Here is a 17,254-nt window from a genome sequence, read left to right as displayed (position 1 = left end):
ATTCATTTGTTTGTAGACGTAATGAAACGCCCTGTGGAATCAGATGGCCAGAACTGGTGCCCCTACAGGATTGCTGGTTACCTTACAAGTTTCCTGACACATCCTCTGTCCTGCACTTATCAGCACCTGACCTTCTTTGCCATTTTGCCATTCACCTATGTCTTCTCTCTCTCCCTTCACCCCATGCTTGAATGTATCTTGAGGGCAGAAATTCTGTTTTGTAACAGCATCTAGAAGAGCGTCTGGCACATAGCAAGTGCTCCCTAATGTTTGTGGATGCCCGTTCCAGTGTCCAGGGCAATTTGTATTTAAGGAGAAGCTACAGAAGAGTTCCTTGCTGAACGCGAAGAAATAATTCTGACAGCCAATGAGGAGGGGGCATTTTTGGGAAGGAAAGCGGACGGAGAGGTTCACGACCCGTTAAATAACCAGGACCTCTGCATACCCCAGAAGCCGCACCACCCCTTGGCATCCCAAGCCCTGAGGGTCCGAAAGGGACCGGAGCCAGGATTGGTAGGGAATGTTCTCTGGCTGAGGCTGCTCTGTGGTACCATCTCGGGTGAGTCAGAGGGCAATGAGGGACAAATGTGACTCCGCTACTCACAGTCTCTGGGTCTGTCCCCTGGACTCGAGGGTCGGCTCAGAGAAGTCACCCTCAGTGACCTTTCAGACCCCCATTACACAGCCAGGCAAGGGCCCAGCCTCGCCAGAGCATCTGTCTCCCGTCCCCTCGCTTTCCTGCCCCCCTTTCTTTAGGCGCTGCGTCTTCAGGGCCTCGGGGGAGCCTGCGAACGGGGGTGTATGACATCCTGGGAGGGTGGAAGTGCCCTTTTCCCTCCCGGAAATCCCCTGGAGAAAGGCGCCCTCGCGGCCCAGAAGTCTTCTGGTCCCTGGACGGAGCCGGGGGAGTGCGCCAGTTTGGGGTTATGGAGGGAGGGGGCGGAAGGTGCTGCGGGGGTCGGGATCTGCTTCCCACCGAGGCGGGGCGTGGGGTGAGGGGCGGTGACTGCGGAGGAAGCGTGAATCACCACATGACACAACACAGGAAGCGGGAGGCGAGGGAAAGATTAGTCCACAGACATTCCCTGCGCGCCTACTGTATGCCAAACCCGGTTTGGGCTCTAGGGACACAGTCAGGTACAGAGCGCGTATCCCGCTGTGCCGCTGCAGGGCGCGGTGTAACCCCGAGCCTGAATAAATGGCTGTACCACACATATAAATGTGAAGTTGCAGTTTCGACACATGTTCGGAAGGTGAACGCGAGATGCGTGCGATGAGACCTTACGATGTCCGGATTTCACCTCGTACGGGCGCCAGCAGACAGCTCTAAGCCAGTGCGGGAACGCGGGCTTGAATGCTTCGTGCGGGGAATGCACAGGAAGTGTATGCAGAAATGCCCCGGTGCTGGCAGATACGCGAGTCTCAAAGCCGGCTTGAACCGTAAATGATTGCACGCGGGCATAATGAGCGCTCCTCCGAGGCGCGAATGCCTGCGGGTCAAAATGAGCGTCCCCGATTCTCCAGCACGCTGCGCGCGCCCTCTGCCGCCACCTGAGTGCCTCGTTCCGCCAGTCCTCGTCCCATTTCGCTCCGCCCCTTCGAGCCTGCGCGCCTTTCTAGTTCTCCCCAACATCCGGCGCGAAATAAAGCCCGTCCCCGCGCCCTCCCAACCGCCGTTCGTTACGCATGCGCACTCTAGAACTATTCCGAAGAGGTTTGCTTGCAAACCGTAAAGCGAGCAGTCAGGATGGCCGAGCGGTCTAAGGCGCTGCGTTCAGGTCGCAGTCTCCCCTGGAGGCGTGGGTTCGAATCCCACTCCTGACAGAATGCTTTTTGTTTTTCACCAACAGCTGCAGGGCAACTGGGTGATGGCCTCACATGTTCGGATAGTCTCCATTTAATCTCTTTACGAAACAAGTATTTCCTTCTTAACGGGCATTTTCTTCCTAATGACATTTATTTGACTTTGGGCTGTAAAAAGAAAGCCCCTATCTGTACTGCAGATCCTTTTTTAGGGTAGTCAAACGTACATACTCCCTTCTAAGGTTCCAGGAGGAAAGGGACAAAAGTTACGGGTTGTCAGAAGTGGGATTCGAACCCACGCCTCCAGGGGAGACTGCGACCTGAACGCAGCGCCTTAGACCGCTCGGCCATCCTGACTTCCTGACAATCTCTTTGAGGGAATTAGAATAGTTGCTATTTCCGTGCCGCTTGGCTCCGAAACCGGCCAAGCAGCTGTGAGGTAAAAGCTGGCAGCTCCGCGTCTAGACTGGCGGTTTCAGGCGTCCACAGGTAAAAAAAACTACCCGTGTTGCCGAGACTTACTGTTATCCTTCAACTGATTCAGTCTTTTTTCTACGTATGTATTAAATGGAAACTCTGAGCAGAAACGAAAAAATCAGTTTCCCTTGCCATCAATCGAAAATAACCCTAAAAATAAACACAATGGAAAAGAATTATATTGTTAAATTCTAGCCACTCGCCAAGGCTTGGAACCTGAAGACGTGCTATTATTTTTAACGACTGCTATTCTCGGTGGTAAAGGTCGGACTATTGCTGGGCCCCTGAGGGTAGTGGGGAGGAGGATTCAGACGATTATTTTTGGAAGGGAGGTGCTCTCTGATGGACTTTGCCGTGAGCTCCTCGGGATTGGAAGCCGTGGGCAACTGGAGCCCATTCCACACCTGTTTAACTGGAGCCGCATCCAGAGAAAGTTGGCTTTTATACCTTTTTGATAAACTGAACAGGGGAAACGCTAGAGGCTGTGAAACTTGGAGAAGAGACCATTTATCTGTCTACAAATGCCTGATGTGTACAAGGGATTGGGACTGTGTCCGTCCGTCCTTGGTCCAGGACCTGGGGTTTGAGGTGGGCGTTCAGTGGGTGGATAGTTACAGAGGAAGTCTTCCATTGAAAAAAGAGCTTGGGAAAAAAAAGAAAGAAAGAAAAACAGAGAGAGAGGGAGGGAGGGAGAGAGGAAAGAAAGGAAAGGGGAGGGAAGAGAAGGGAAGGGAAGGGAAGGAAGGAAGGAAGGAAGGAAGGAAGGAAGGAAGGAAGGAAGGAAGGATGGATCAATGGATCTTGGGGGCGCCTGGGTGGCTCAGTTGGTTAAGCCTCTGCATTCTGCTTCGGTCATGATCCCGGGGTCCTGGGGTCCTCAGGGTCCTTGCTTGGCGGTGAGCCTGCTTCGCCCTCTGCCGGCTGCTCCCCCTTCTTGTGCTCTCTCTCCCTGTCAAATAAATACATAAAATCTTGAGAAGAAAGAAGGGAGGGAGGGAGGAAAGAAAGGAAAAAGGAAAGGAAAGGGAAAAGAAAAAAACTTGTTGGAAAGCAAACAAGATGCTGTATAGACGGTGATATCCCCGTCACCGGAGGCATTAAAGACAAGGCTTGGATAGCCACTTGGTGGAAAATCCAGTTAGGGGATTGGAGAGTCCCAGTATTCGTTTCTTATTGCTGCGCTAACAAATTATGCTGAACTTAGTGGCTTAAAATGATGCCGTTCATTATCTTACAATTCCAGAGATCAGAACTGCATTTCTTTGGGAGGTTCTAGGGGAGATCCATTTCCTTTCCCTTTCCAGCTTCTAGAGACCACTCACATTCCTTGGCTCCTACTTCCACAGGGGGCCAACTTCTGCTCCTGTCTTCACATGGTTTTTCCCTGAAGCTGACCTGATAACGATCCCTGTGCTCACACTGGGTCCATCCTGATAATCCAGAGTAATCTCCCTATCTTGAAATCCTTAATTTAGCCATACCTGCAAAATCCCCTTCAACCACGTAAAGTGATATATTCTAGGGATTAGACGTGGCTGTCTTCTGGGAGGCAACCCCTGTGTGTTTGAAGGAGGATGAGGCAAGAGTGAGAGGGAGAATTTTAACTTGTACTTTAAATTTTTGTATCATTTGCATATATAATCTAATCAAAAATAAATATAATTTCACCAGATGACCAAGGTCAACATCAACAGTGATTAAGTCACATTGACAGTATACACCCTTCATATGTTGTGCCCTTGAATGGCACTTGTGGTCTTCCTCCCTAGAATGCATTATTTACTACAGGTCTAAGCATAAGAAAAATATTAGACATATCCCAATGGAAGAGCATTCTACAAAATACTTGACCATCACTCCTCAGAACTATCAAGGTCCTCAAAAACAAGGAATGTCTGAAACACTGTCACAGCCAAGCCTAAAGAGTGACATCACTAGTAAATGCAATGTAGTGTCCCAGATAGGATCCTGGAACAGAAAAAGAACATTAGCAAAACACGAAATCTGAATAAAGCATGGACTTTAATAATAGTGTCTCAATATTGGCTCATTGTGACGAATACACCATGCCAATGTAAGATGTTAATAATAGAGGAAATTGGGGCACCTGGGTGGCTCAGTCCGATAAGTGTCTGCCTTCGGCTCAGGTCATGATCTCAGGGTCCTTGGATCAGGCCTGTGTCAGGCTCCCTGGTCAGTGGGGAATCTGCTTCCTCCTCTCCCTCTCCCTCTGTGCTCTCTCTTACTGTTTCTCAAATAAATAAATAAAAGTCTTAAAAAAAATAATAGAGGAAACTAGGTATGGTTTATAAGTGAACTGTCTGTACTCTGCAATAGTTCTGTTAATCTAAAGCTCTTCTAAATTTTTAAAAAATTCTTAAAACAATCCAATTTCATAGTCTACATATTAACAAATATATAAATTTAAAAACATATACTGTTTACACATTTGTATTGTATGTAACTAAAATTATTTACTTAAAATATATAATGTGTCTATTAAATAAATATATTAATTTATTATATATTATCTGTTACATAATATATAATTTATATATTAATATATATTTAATAGACACATTATGTGTCTATTAATTAAATTAATTAAATATATATGTGTCTATTAAAGTCTCAGAGGCTATAGAAACATGAGCAACTGTGATTATCTCTGGTTGGGGGCATTTATTGTGATTTTTTTCCTCTTTGGTTACCTGCATTTGATATTTGGATAATGAGCATGGATAACATGGGTTCTTCTTTTTTTAACAAAAAAATTGCCAGGAAAAATTGGGAAAGACTTTGAAAAAGGCAAAAAAATTCCTGGATGTTCTTTCAATGGAATATTAGGAGTTGTCTCAGCTGTGCTACCTCATACAGCAGCCACGAACCACTTGTAGCTACTGAGCACTTGAAACGCGGCCGGTCAGAACTGAGATGTGCTGTATGTTTAAAACACGTGTAGGATTTGGAAGACGTTACTATGAAAAAAGAATGTAAAATATCTCATTAATAATTTCTTTTTTTTAAAGATTTTATCTATTTATGTGAGAGAGAGACAATCAGCGAGAGAGGGAACGCAGCAGGGGGAGTGGGAGAGGAAGAAGCAGGCTCCCAGCTGAGGAGCCCGATGTAGGACTCGATCCCAGAACGTCGGGATCACGCCCTGAGCCGAAGGCAGGCGCTTAACGACTGTGCTACCCAGGCACCCCTCATTAATAATTTCTATATTGAGGGGCACCTGGGTGGCTCAGTTGGTTAAGCGTCTGCTTTCAACTCAGTTCATGATCCTAGAGTTTCGGGATCAAGACCCGCATCAAGTCCCACATTGGCATCAGGCTCCTTGCTCAGCAGAGTCGGCTTCTCTCTCCGCCCCTCACCCTGCTCTTGTGCGCGCGCGCGCGCTCTCTCTCTCTCATAAATAAATAAATAAAATCTTCTTTAAAAAATGATTTTTAGGGGCGCCTGGGTGGCACAGCGGTTAAAGCGTCTGCCTTCGGCTCAGGGCGTGATCCCGGCATTATGGGATCGAGCCTCACATCAGGCTCCTCTGCTATGAGCCTGCTTCTTCCTCTCCCACTTCCCCTGCTTGTGTTCCCTCTCTCACTGGCTGTCTCTATCTCTGTCGAATAAATAAATAAAATCTTTAAAAAAAAATGATTTTTATATTGATCACATGCTTAAATGATAATATTTTGAATATATTGGGTTAAATAACATGTATTATTTTCAATTATTTAAAATTCAGTTCATAGGAATGCAAATAAATCTTGTCTGGTAAGATACAATTGATTCTACCCTGTGGTAGAGGCCAGTTTTGCACCTATTAGCAAATAATATAGATATTTTACATTTTTAGTGCATCTTTATTATTATTAAAATACTCATAACATAGGGGTGCCTGGGTGGCTCAGTCGTTAAAGCATCTGCCTTCAGCTCAGGGCGTGATCCCGGCGTTCTGGGATTGAGCCCCACATCAGGCTCCTTTGCTGGAAGCTTGCTTCTTCCTCTCCCACTCCCCCTGCTTGTGTTCCCTCTCTCGCTGGCTGTCTCTATCTCTGTCAAATGAATAAATAAAATCTTTAAAAAATAAAATAATAAAATAATAAAATAAAATACACATAACATAAAATGTACCATCTTAAGCATTTTTAAGCATACGGTTCAGGGCATTACGTATATTCATATTGTTATGCAAACATCACCACCATGGATCTCCAGAACTATGTTCATTTTGCAAAACTGAAACTCTATACCCATTAAAAAATAACCCCTCATTCCCTCCTCCCCCAACCCCTGGCAACCACCAGTCTACTTTCCGTCTCGATAAATTTGACCGGTCAGGTACCTCATGTAAGTAGAATCATACAATATTTGTCCTTTTTTAATCTCTACACCCAAGCTGGGGCTTGAACTTACAACTCCAAGATCAAGAGTCACATGTTCCACTGACTGAGCCTATATTTGTCCTTTTGTGACTGGCTTATTTCCCTTAGCATAATGTCTTCAAAAGTTCATCCATGTTGTAGCAGGTATCAGGATTTCCTCCTTTTTAAGGCTGAATAATGTTCCATTGTATGACTATACCACATTTTGCTTCTCCATCTGTCGACAGACACTTGGGTTGCTTCCATGGTTAAACTATTGTGAATAATGCCATTATAAACACAGTTGTAGGGCTCCTGGGTCGCTCAGTTGGTTAAGCGTCTGCCTTCGGCTCAGGTCATGATCTGGGGTCCTGGGATGGAGCCCCATGTCCAGCTCCATGCTCAGTGCTCAGCTGGGAGTCTGCTTCTCTCTCTTCCTTTCCCTCTGCTGTTCCCACTATCTCTCTCTCTCTCTCAAATAAATAATCTTAAAACAAATAAAAACAAAACCATGGTTGTACAAATACCTCTTTGAGATCCTGCTTTCAATTCTTTTGTACATATACCCCAAAGTGGAGTGGCTGGATCATATATAATTTTTTTTTTTTTTAGGAACTGCCATACTGTTTCCACAACACAATTTTGTTTACATTTTACTTTAAAAATTTATCCTTTAACAAAGTGTACTCTACATCCAGTGGGAAAATAGGACTGTTTATCTACACATGGCTCGTACTATAGCATCTGCAGACTTGTGTATACGATCGGCATGTGCCAATGTCCTGTTGGGCAAAAGAAGAAAAAAAAAAAGGAAAGCTCTGGGGATAATGGAGATGGTGAAGCCTGGTGTCCTGGAGAAGAGGTTTCAAGAATGGTCCTGGAATTGCAGGCATGGTTGGGAAGCATGGAGAGATGGGGGCAGTTCCCGACAGCAGTAGCCAGGGTTGGGAGAGGGACAGTGTCGATGCCCCCATGGCCAGAGCTGGATCTTGCACCTTGGGAGGGTGGCTGAAGGAGGCTGGCAGAGTTTATCCTCCCCCTGGTTGCTTCTCCTTTGTTGCCTCCTCCAGGAAGCTTTCCCTGATACTCCTCTCACTTACCTAAGTTTTTGGCCTCCTCTGTGTTCCCACAAGCTCTTGGGCCAACCCCTCAAGCAGCCCCTCACAGCAGTTGGAATGGATGGCCTGTCTGGGTACATGTCCCTTCCCTGTGTTTCTAAAAAGGAGCTCTTCAAAAGGACAGAGATTGCAAGAGTCTTCTTTGCCACTGAATCCCCAAGGCCTAGGACACAAAAATGTGGAGAAGGAGATAAATGAGCAAATGAGACAACAGGAGACGGGTGTGCCCAGGCAGGAAGTTTTGGAAATGCCACCCCAGACCTCCTCGTGCAGCTGGTACCTGGACAGAATGGGGTCAGTCCACCTGAGCCCAGGCCCTGGCCTCATCTCTCAGGAGTATGAGCCGTGGATCTCTGAACAAATAATTGATCCTACTGCCCTCTCTCTGGAGCTTTGGCTCTCCCACCCCAAACAGCCTCTCTCCCAGTCCCGGCAGGCAGAAGGGCCTGGGTAAGGAAAATAACCAGACCTCGAGTCTGATCTTTGCCTCATTGTGAGCCAATCAGTAACTGCCCAGAGGTTAGCAGCACCCTGCCAGCGTCCTGCCCACCCCGTCCAGGTCTTGGTTGTGTCTCTCAGCTCAGAGACACGCACACAGTCTGTCCGCCCAAACTACTCAGCATCCTGGTGTCTGCCCTTTGCTCTTGTATCTTCCACCCAGGACGTCCCCTTCTCAGATTCCTCTTTTCAAGGCTCTGTTCAAAGGCACCTCCACCCTGAAGGGCTCACATCTTCTCTCTACACCAGAAGTGCAAGCGTGGTGGCATTTCATAGACATGGATGTTTGCCTAGAATTCCTAGAGCCCACCACAGTTGGCTCTGATTTTCCTGCATACCCCAGTTCCAGCCTGCTCCTTGGATGTACCCAAAGGGGTGAGGAGAATGCACCATGACAAAAGGAGCCACTGGCCCCGCCGCCACATTGGCTTACTGTGCACCTTGAGGTGTCTCCTGTCCCTCTCTTCAATGGACGGATGCCCCAGTGGTGACAGGAAGGAGTTGGACCGGATCACCAGGCTTCCTAAACTTCAGGCCCTTATTACCCATTTTTTCCCGATCTGCGTACCACTTGTGCATGTTAACAAAACTTCTTTAGAATAAGACACATGGGGCGCCTGGGTGGCTCAGTATGCTGAGTGTCTGCCTTTGGCTCAGGTCATGATCTCAGGGTCCTGCGATCGAGCCCCACGTCGGGCTCCCTGCTCAGCAGGGGAGTCTGTTCTCCCTCACCCTTTGCCCCTCTCCCTACACATGATTTTCTGTCTCTCTCAAATAAACAAAAATTAAAAAGAGAATAAGACACAAAACATAAGATTTACCATCTTTCCTATTTTTAAGTGTAAGGCTCTGCAGCATTCACACTGTTACACAACCATCATCACATTACATCTTCACCTTCCCCAAGTGAAACTCTGTCCCCATTAAACACTAACTCCCTGTCCTCCCTTTCTGCAGCCCTCTGCAACCACTGTTCCACCTTTTCAACCACCGTTCCACCTTCTGTTCCTATGAGTCTGACTACTCTTGAACCCTCCTATAAGTGGAATCATAACACAGTATTTGTCTTTTTGTGACTGGCTTGTTTCCCTTAAGATAAGGTCTTCAAAGTTCATGCTTTAACATGGGTCAGAATTTTATTCCTTTTTCAGGCAGAATAATATTCCACTGTATGGATATACCTCATTTGTTTGTATATCCATCCAGCAGTGGACACCTGGGTTCCTTCTACCTTTTCGCCATTGTGAATAATGCTTCGATGAACATGGGAGGACAAATATCTCTTCGAGACCCTGCTTTCAGTTCTTTTGGACGGATACCCACAAGTGGAATTGCTGGATGGTTCGGTAATTCTATTTTTAATTTTTTTGAGAGATCATCATACTGGTTTTTTTTTTTAATTTTATTTACTTATTTGGCAGAGAGAGAGAGAGCAAAGCAGGGGGAGCAGCAGGCAGAGGGAGAAGCAATCTCCCTGCTGAGCAAGGAGCCCGATGCAGACCCGATCCCATGACCTGAGCCAAAAGCAGATGCTTAACCGACTGAGCCACCCAGGTGCCCCATCATACTGTTTTCCACAGCAGCTACATCATTTTACATTCCTACCACCAGTACACAAGGGTTCCGGTTTCTCCACATGCTTGCCAGCCCTTCATATTTTCTGTTTTGACTGTTTTTTTGTTTGTTTGTTTGTTTGTTTGGGGTTTTTTGATAGCAGCCATCCCAATGAATGTGAGGTGATATTTCATTGTGGTTTTGATTTGCAATTCCTTACTGATTTGTGGTGTTGAGCATCTTTTCGTGTTGGCTATGTGTATATCTTATTTGGAGAAATGTCTATTCAAGTCTTTTGCCCATTTTTTTTCACTTTGTTCTTGTGATTGAGTTGTAGGGGGTTCTTTGCATGTTCCATAAAGTAACCCCTCGAGTCAGATATATGATTGGCGAATATTTTCCCCGAATCCATAGGTTGCCATTTCACATTTTGTGTCCTTTGATGCACAGAAAATTTAATTTTGATATTGTCCAGTTTATTTTTACTTTTATTGCCTGTGCTTTTGGCGTCATACCCTAGAAATCATTGCCAAATCCAATGTCATGAAGATTTTTTCCCCCTGTGTTTTCTTCTGAGAGTTTTGTAGTTTTAGACTTAATGTTTAGGTCTTTGTGTTTTTGCTTTTAAAAAAAAGTTATTTATTTTAAGAAATTCCTATACCCAACGTGGGGCTTGAACTCATGACACCAAGATCAAGAGTCACATGCTCCTCTGAATGAGCCAGCCAGGACTGGAGTTAATTTTCACAGATGGTGTAATGTAGGGTCCAGCTTCATTTTTCTACACATGGACATCCCATTTTCCCAGTACTGTATGTTGAAAGACTGCCCTTTTCCTAGTGAATGGTCTCAACACGCCTTTGACCATATATGCAAGAGTTGAGTGCACTTTTTTTTAAAAAAGATTTTATTTATTTATGTGACAGAGAGACAGCCAGCGAGAGAGGGAACACAGTAGGGGAGTGGGAGAGGAAGAAGCAGGCTCCCAGCGGAGGAGCCAGATGTGGGACTCGATCCCAGAACGCCGGGATCACGCCCTGAGCCGAAGGCAGACGCTTAATGACTGCGCTACCCAGGCGCCCCAAGTTGAGTGCGCTTTTTAAAAACTAATATTTTCTTGTAATGGCCTCATTTAAAAAACTATAATACATGTATTTTGAGAAGAATCTTATAATATGGCTATAATAGGAAACCTGTATCATTACCCATAAATAGAAGGTCACAGTAAAAATAAGCATAATGGGAGCCAATCACTGCCATTAAATTCTAGCCAGAATCTTTGCTCACTAAACAGAGACAAACAGAATTAGGTGTTAAAGACATATCAGCACCGAAGGAGGCTTTCTCGTCGGCATTATCAGACTGAAAGCAAAGTTAAACCCAAAGTGCTCATAATGAAGCATTTGAAGGGTTTGATGACTGCCCCTGGACCATCAAAAATTTCCTCACATCCCGCACAAAGGTCATTTCTGGGGGGAGGTGCACTGCCCTCAGATCCTAAAAGAGGGGTTCTTGTCACTGATGCCCATTCCCCAAGCCTCTCCCACCACTAGTCCGCATCTTCTGGGGTGGGGACGGCAATGGACTGAAAGCTGCTCTGATCTCCCATCCTGCTGGGGCTGGATGAGGGGAGAGAAGGTAGGAAGGGGCAGAAGCAGCCGCGCTAGAAATGGGAGGGAGACACGCAGGCAGGCCTGCCTCTCAGGATCCCTGCTGGGGATGAGAAGCTGTAGACAATGATTCTAGTTCTGCTGATGTCTCTAATTCAGTTGGTGACCCGGGCAAGTTTCTGCCCTTTCTCCAGCTGTTTACTCATCTGTAAAACCAGTCATGAGCAGCCACTTGGGAAAAATGGTGCAGTCACTTTGGAAAACAGTTTTGCCATGTCTTATAAAGTTAATGATACACCTACCATAGGCTCCAACAATTCTGCTCCTAGGTACTTATGCAAAAGAAATGGAAACATGTGTTCACACAAAAAAGCCTGCATGCAAATGTTCATAGCAGTTTTATTCATAGCCACCCAAACTGGAAAGAGCCCAAATGTCCATCAACTAGTGAATGGATAAAGATATTGTGGTATATCAATACAACGGAATACATTCAGCATTAAAAAGAAACAATCTATTTAACCTATGCTCAATGACATAGATGAATTTCAAGAGCTTTATGTTACGTGAAGGAGCTTTTCACAAAGGACTACTGTATCAGCTTCCTCTTGCTGTAACAAATTATCACAAACTTAGTGGCTTAAAAAACCACAAATGTATTCTTTTATTCTTTATTTTTTTTAAAAGATTTTATTTATTAATTTATTTGAGAGAGAGCAAGAGAGAGCACAAGCAGGCAGAGGGAGAAGGAGAAGCGGGTTTCTGGATGAGCAGGGAGCCCAATGGAGGGCTCGGTCCCAAGACCCTGAGATCATGACCTGAGCCAAAGGCATGACCTGATGCCTAACCGACTGAGCCAGCCAGGCACCCCTACCTCCTTCTTATTAGGACACAGTGATTTCATTTAGCACCTACCCGGATAATCTAGGATAATCTCATCTCAGGATCCTTAATAACACCTGCAGAATCCCTTTTTGTTATAAAAGGTCATGTTCAGGGGCGTCTGGTTGGCTCAGTCGATGGAGCATGTGACTCTTAGTCTCAGGATCGATCGTGAGTTCAAGCTCTACACTGGGTGTGGAGCCTACTTAAAAAAAAAATAACATACATACACAAAGGTAACGTCCACAGGTTCTAGGGATTAGGATCGAACAATCTCTGCAGGGGAGGCATTATTCAACCTGCCACAAGTATCTACTGTAAGACTTCATTTATATGACATTCTAGAAGAGGCAAACAACAGTGACAGAAAACAGATCGTGGTCGTTTGGGGCCAGGGTGGAGGTCACAAAGGCACTCTCTGGGGTGATCTATACTTTAACCTTGGTGGCATTTACATGCCTGTACACATTTGTCAAAATGCTACAGAGTGAAAGAGACAAAGTAGGAGAAAACAGGGGTAACATAGGAAAGTGACAAAGAGTGAGTATGCAAAATATAAAAACAGGTTATCCCATTTGAAAACCGCAAACAGGGCTGCCGCGTCAGAGGGAGCCCAGTACCGCACAAGACAAATGTCACTTCTGACAAAAACGGCAGAGTTCAGGGCGTCCCCCAGACCACCCTCAGGTGCAATCATCCATTAGTTAGAAGGACTCATCCAAAGTCTTGACAACTGTTAAACTCACAATGACAGTTGTGTACTACTAAAGGAGACAGATAAGAATCAGCCAAGGGAAGGGCACACGGGGCTGATGAAAATGTTCCAGAATTAAATAGTGATGATGGTTCACTACAGTGAATATACCGGAACTGAGGACTTGTGTAATTTTTAAAAGGGTGACTTTTAGGGGCGCCTGGTTGGCTCAGTCGTTAAGCGTCTGCCTTCAGCTCAGGGCGTGATCCTGGCGTTCTGGGATCGAGCCCCACGTCAGGCTCCTCCACTGGGAGCCTGCTTCTTCCTCTCCCACTCCCCCTACTTGTGTTCCCTCTCTCACTGGCTGTCTCTCTCTCTGTCAAATGAATAAATAAAATCTTAAAAATAAATAAATAAATAAATAAAAGGGTGACTTTTAGCTTCCAAACTGTTGTCCCCTCCCCCAGGGAATCATGGATTCCATGCATTATTTTCTCAGCACTGATGTGTGACTGTGGAGCACTGTGTGTGACTATGTGTGACACATGGAGCATCACCGACCAGGTAAACTTGCCACCTTGGTGTCCAGAATCTTTACAGGACCTTTCTCCTGTGGCCACAGGTGACTGACTGCCCACATAGCTGATCTGTTTCCAGCTTCTCCCAGTGGAGCGAAATGAGCTGGATCAAGCTTCCCGAACCTGAACCACACTGTTAGAATAGCTGGTGTGGCCAAACCCCACCCTAAACAGAGACATTTCTATCAGGCAAGACTTTCCAAAGGTGTAGAGATTACCTTCCAGAAGCTGAGGGCAAAGGGCAGACCTCTCTTTGGGCAATATAAATTCCCTACTACACCAGGGCAAAGGGTTCAAATCTTAAATTCAAGGAGAAAGAAATATGAGAGATGCCTGGGTGGCTCAGTCGGTTAAGCGTCCTGTCCCTGTGGTTTAATAAAATCACCTTTTTGCACCAAAGACGTCTCCAGAATTCTTTCTTGGCCATCGCATCTGGACCTCATCAACATTCCAAAACTACATCAAAGGTGCAGGTTTGGAGGTATGTGTGTGTGATGTGCAATGAAATCAGTTAATGAATTAATTATGCAATTAAAATAAAGAAATTGAATCAACCCCATTGCACTGAGCAGAGGGCCAGTTGGGAAAGTGTTTAATTGATAGCTGCTGATTATAATCAATACCTCCCAGAGCTGGCTTCTGGAAGCTGCTTGTTGGATGAGCCCCAGGGGAACCTTCATGAATTTTAAAAAATTGTAAATCAAAAGATATAACTGCCCTCCAAGGGTGTTTTGTTTTGCTTTTTTAAATAATAAAATCTACCCCATTACCAAGGGTTTAAGAACCAGGGGATCTGGGTCCTGGCTCCTTCCTGAACCTCATCTTTCCCCAATCCCTTCAGCTCATAACCTTCTGTCCTTCCTCAAAGACCCCAGAGTCTTTCCTGCCTCAGGGCCTTTGCACATATCGTGGCTTTCTCTGCCTGATTCCTATTCATCCTTCAGGTCTCTGCTTAAATGTTTATACTTTCCCTGACAACCCCCAACCCTCAATTATTCTTTCCCATGGGGTCCTGCTCTTTTCCTGTAGTCATGTTACCACAATTGGTAATTATCAGTTTACCTGCAGGTTTGCATATTTAGACAGTCTGTCTTCCCCATCAGACTTCCTAAGGGTAGGGTCTCTGGTTGGATGGCTCCCAGCTCTGTCCCCAGCGCCTGGCACATCCAAGGTACACATTAAATGTCTGCTTGTTGCCTGAATTCCTACTGCCTCTCCAGCATGTCCCATTTTACCCCAAGGCAGGGAGGCCCAGCACACAGTAGGGGCCTGGCCTGAGTAGGGAGTCTTTATAAAAGGGAGAACTGAGACAAAGGCATGTGTTCTGTGTGGAGATGGCTGGCTTAGACTCCAGGGAGGGGACTAGCCTGGGGAAGGACAGGCATGCCGGGCGTCATCCCGGGCTCTCTGTTTCCCCCACCCATCCCAGAGCTTCTAAGGCGCCAGTGGAGACTCTGGGTGGGTGGCAGGTTCCAGCCTGGGGACAGGTTCCTTCCCACTTTTTCTGACTGGGGGCGAGTGAATTTGGTCTGGAAGAAAATGTCAAAGTAAAAAACAATGCAGTGATTGACTCTTGCTTGCTGCCATTTGAAAGGAATGAAAGTGGGATTAACCGAAAAAACAAAATCTAAACCAAAACCAAAACCAAAACACTCTACTGTTTTAGACTCTGCCTCGGAAACAATCATCTTACTGTTTTCTGTGTCATAATAAAATTAAAGGTTTACCCAAGAGCTTTGTTCTTCTGCACTCGGCCTTGTGCAGTATACAGGGAGGCTGGCCTTTGGCTTGCAGCTACCAAGAAGCACGGCTCATTTTGAGTGCCCACTGCATGTGGGGTGGCGAGGAGGGTCTCAGGTGCCTCATGAGGGAAGGGGTTGAACATCCAGCAGTGGGTAAAGGGCTCAGTCATCATCAACCAGTGTTATTTTCCACCAGATACTGGCCATCAGATCTTGTCACTCTCCTGTTAGAAATCCACCGGACCTTAGAATAAAATGTTAACCTCTCCCCTGCATTATTGAGTAGGCTGAATAATAACTACCCAAATATATCAGACGCTATACCCGGAATCTGTACATTTTACTGTATAAAGAAAAAAGGGTCTTTGCAGGTTAAATTAAGGTTTTTGAGGCCAGAGGTTATCCTGGATTACCTGGGTGGGCCTTAATCCAATCACAGGTGTATTTACAAGAGGCGCCAAGAGAGATTTGATCCTTATAGAAGAGGAGGAGGCAATGTGATCCTTGAGGCAGAGACTGGGGAGATGAGGTCACAGGTCAAGGAATGCCAGCCGCCACCACCAGGAACTGGAAAAGCAAGAAAGAGATTCTCCTCTAGAGCCTTCAGAGGAAGACGGGTCCTGCTGACACCTTGATTTTGGCTCACTGAAACTGCTTTCAGATTTCTGAACTCTAGAACTATATGAGAATACATTTCTGGTGTTTGTTTGTTTGTTTGTTTTTAAGACACCAGGGTCAGGTGGCAGCCACAGGAAACTAATAGGAGCATCTAAATAGCCCTATGGGACTTGGTCCCTGCATACCTGTTGAATCTCCTCCCTTGCTCACATTGCCCCAGTCCCACCAAGGATCTTTCTGTTCTTCAAACTGTCTAGCTTCCTCCAGCCCCAGAGCCTTTGCACTTACTAAGTTCTTCCCAAGGCAGCCCCTATTGATGATTCAGCTCTCTGCATAAATGTCACCTCTCTGAGAGGTCTTCTTTGACCAGTTTATCTAAAAATTGCCTCCTGGCCATCTCTGTCACACCTCTCTATTTTATTTTAGTCACAGCGTTTGTCACTGAGATGGTTTTTTCTTCCCAGTCTACCACTTGTCACCCACAGTAGAAAGTGGGATCCGAGAAGCCTTGCCTGGCTTGTACCTGTTGTACCCCAGGGACTGGGATGGGGCCTGACACATAGTAGGGCTTCTGCAAACACTGTTTGATACTCTGTGCAAGCCTTTAAGGCCGCAAGGGGGCGTGCACATGTTTCAGGATGCAGGTGGAGTAATGACACCGCAGCTCCATTATCTCCCACCTTGTGAGTGCCCCCCACGCCCTCCTCACGGTGTGCCAGGAGCTTCTGTGAGGTGAGGTCCTTTCACATCCCTATATTACAGGCGAGGAAACTGAGGCTCAGTGATCTAAGTTACTGCTTAGTATGTTCAGAAGTGAAAACCACATAAATTGAGTCTCGAGCAGCCTCAGTTGACCCAGACCCTCACCTCCTGGGGGCTCGGTCGGTCTCCCGGGACTCCTGAGGAGTCGCTGTAAGGAGAAACTTCAGAGAGGCGCCCTAGAGGCATCCAGGAGAGGACTCGGAGTACTGCGCTCCGCCAGCCTGCCCCGTTTACGTCGGGCTTGTAAGGGACTGGCAGGGCGCAGAGCAACGGTCAAAGCCGCGGCGAGCTGAGGGAGCTTCCCCGGAGGTGGCTTTCCCTGGGAGAGAAAAGCGCGGCTCTTCAGGCTGGCTGTGGCAGAGCCACCTCACTGACCGCGGCCTCAGTTCCCCGTCTGGAAAGTGGACGCGGCCAAGAATGGCTAGCGGGAGGGGGGGATCGACCGGCGGCCAGCGAAGGGTTAAAGGGGCGGGGCCCGCGGCAGGGGCGGGGGCGGGGCCGGGGCTCGGCCGCACCTGGCTGCAGGCGGCTCCCCGCCCCGACGCCGCGCGTAG

At 46.6% G+C, this 17,254-nt stretch overlaps 1 long non-coding RNA gene and 2 other non-coding genes across 3 annotated transcripts in view; 1 reads left to right on the top strand and 2 right to left on the bottom strand.

Moving 5' to 3' along the window:
- Positions 1-1,741: 1,741 nt before the first annotated feature.
- Positions 1,742-1,824, top strand: TRNAL-CAG. The gene has a single exon. It is a non-coding gene; the product is annotated as a tRNA-Leu (tRNA).
- Positions 1,825-2,077: 253 nt separating this feature from the next.
- On the bottom strand, positions 2,078-2,160 carry TRNAL-CAG. Its single transcript has one exon. It is a non-coding gene; the product is annotated as a tRNA-Leu (tRNA).
- A 4,137-nt stretch (positions 2,161-6,297) lies between these two features.
- LOC109488925 overlaps positions 6,298-17,254 on the bottom strand; it is an 11,602-nt gene continuing 645 nt past the window's right edge. The window contains exons 2-4 of the long non-coding RNA XR_004618944.1: positions 15,734-15,887; positions 7,745-7,925; positions 6,298-6,335 (exon numbers count right to left, since the gene is read on the bottom strand). This is a non-coding gene — a long non-coding RNA (uncharacterized LOC109488925). The remainder of the gene's footprint in view (positions 6,336-7,744; positions 7,926-15,733; positions 15,888-17,254) is intronic.

This window comes from Ailuropoda melanoleuca, chromosome 12 (genome assembly GCF_002007445.2).
Source record: "Ailuropoda melanoleuca isolate Jingjing chromosome 12, ASM200744v2, whole genome shotgun sequence".
Taxonomy (NCBI): domain Eukaryota; kingdom Metazoa; phylum Chordata; class Mammalia; order Carnivora; family Ursidae; genus Ailuropoda; species Ailuropoda melanoleuca.
This window is presented reverse-complemented; position numbering and strand designations above follow the sequence as displayed.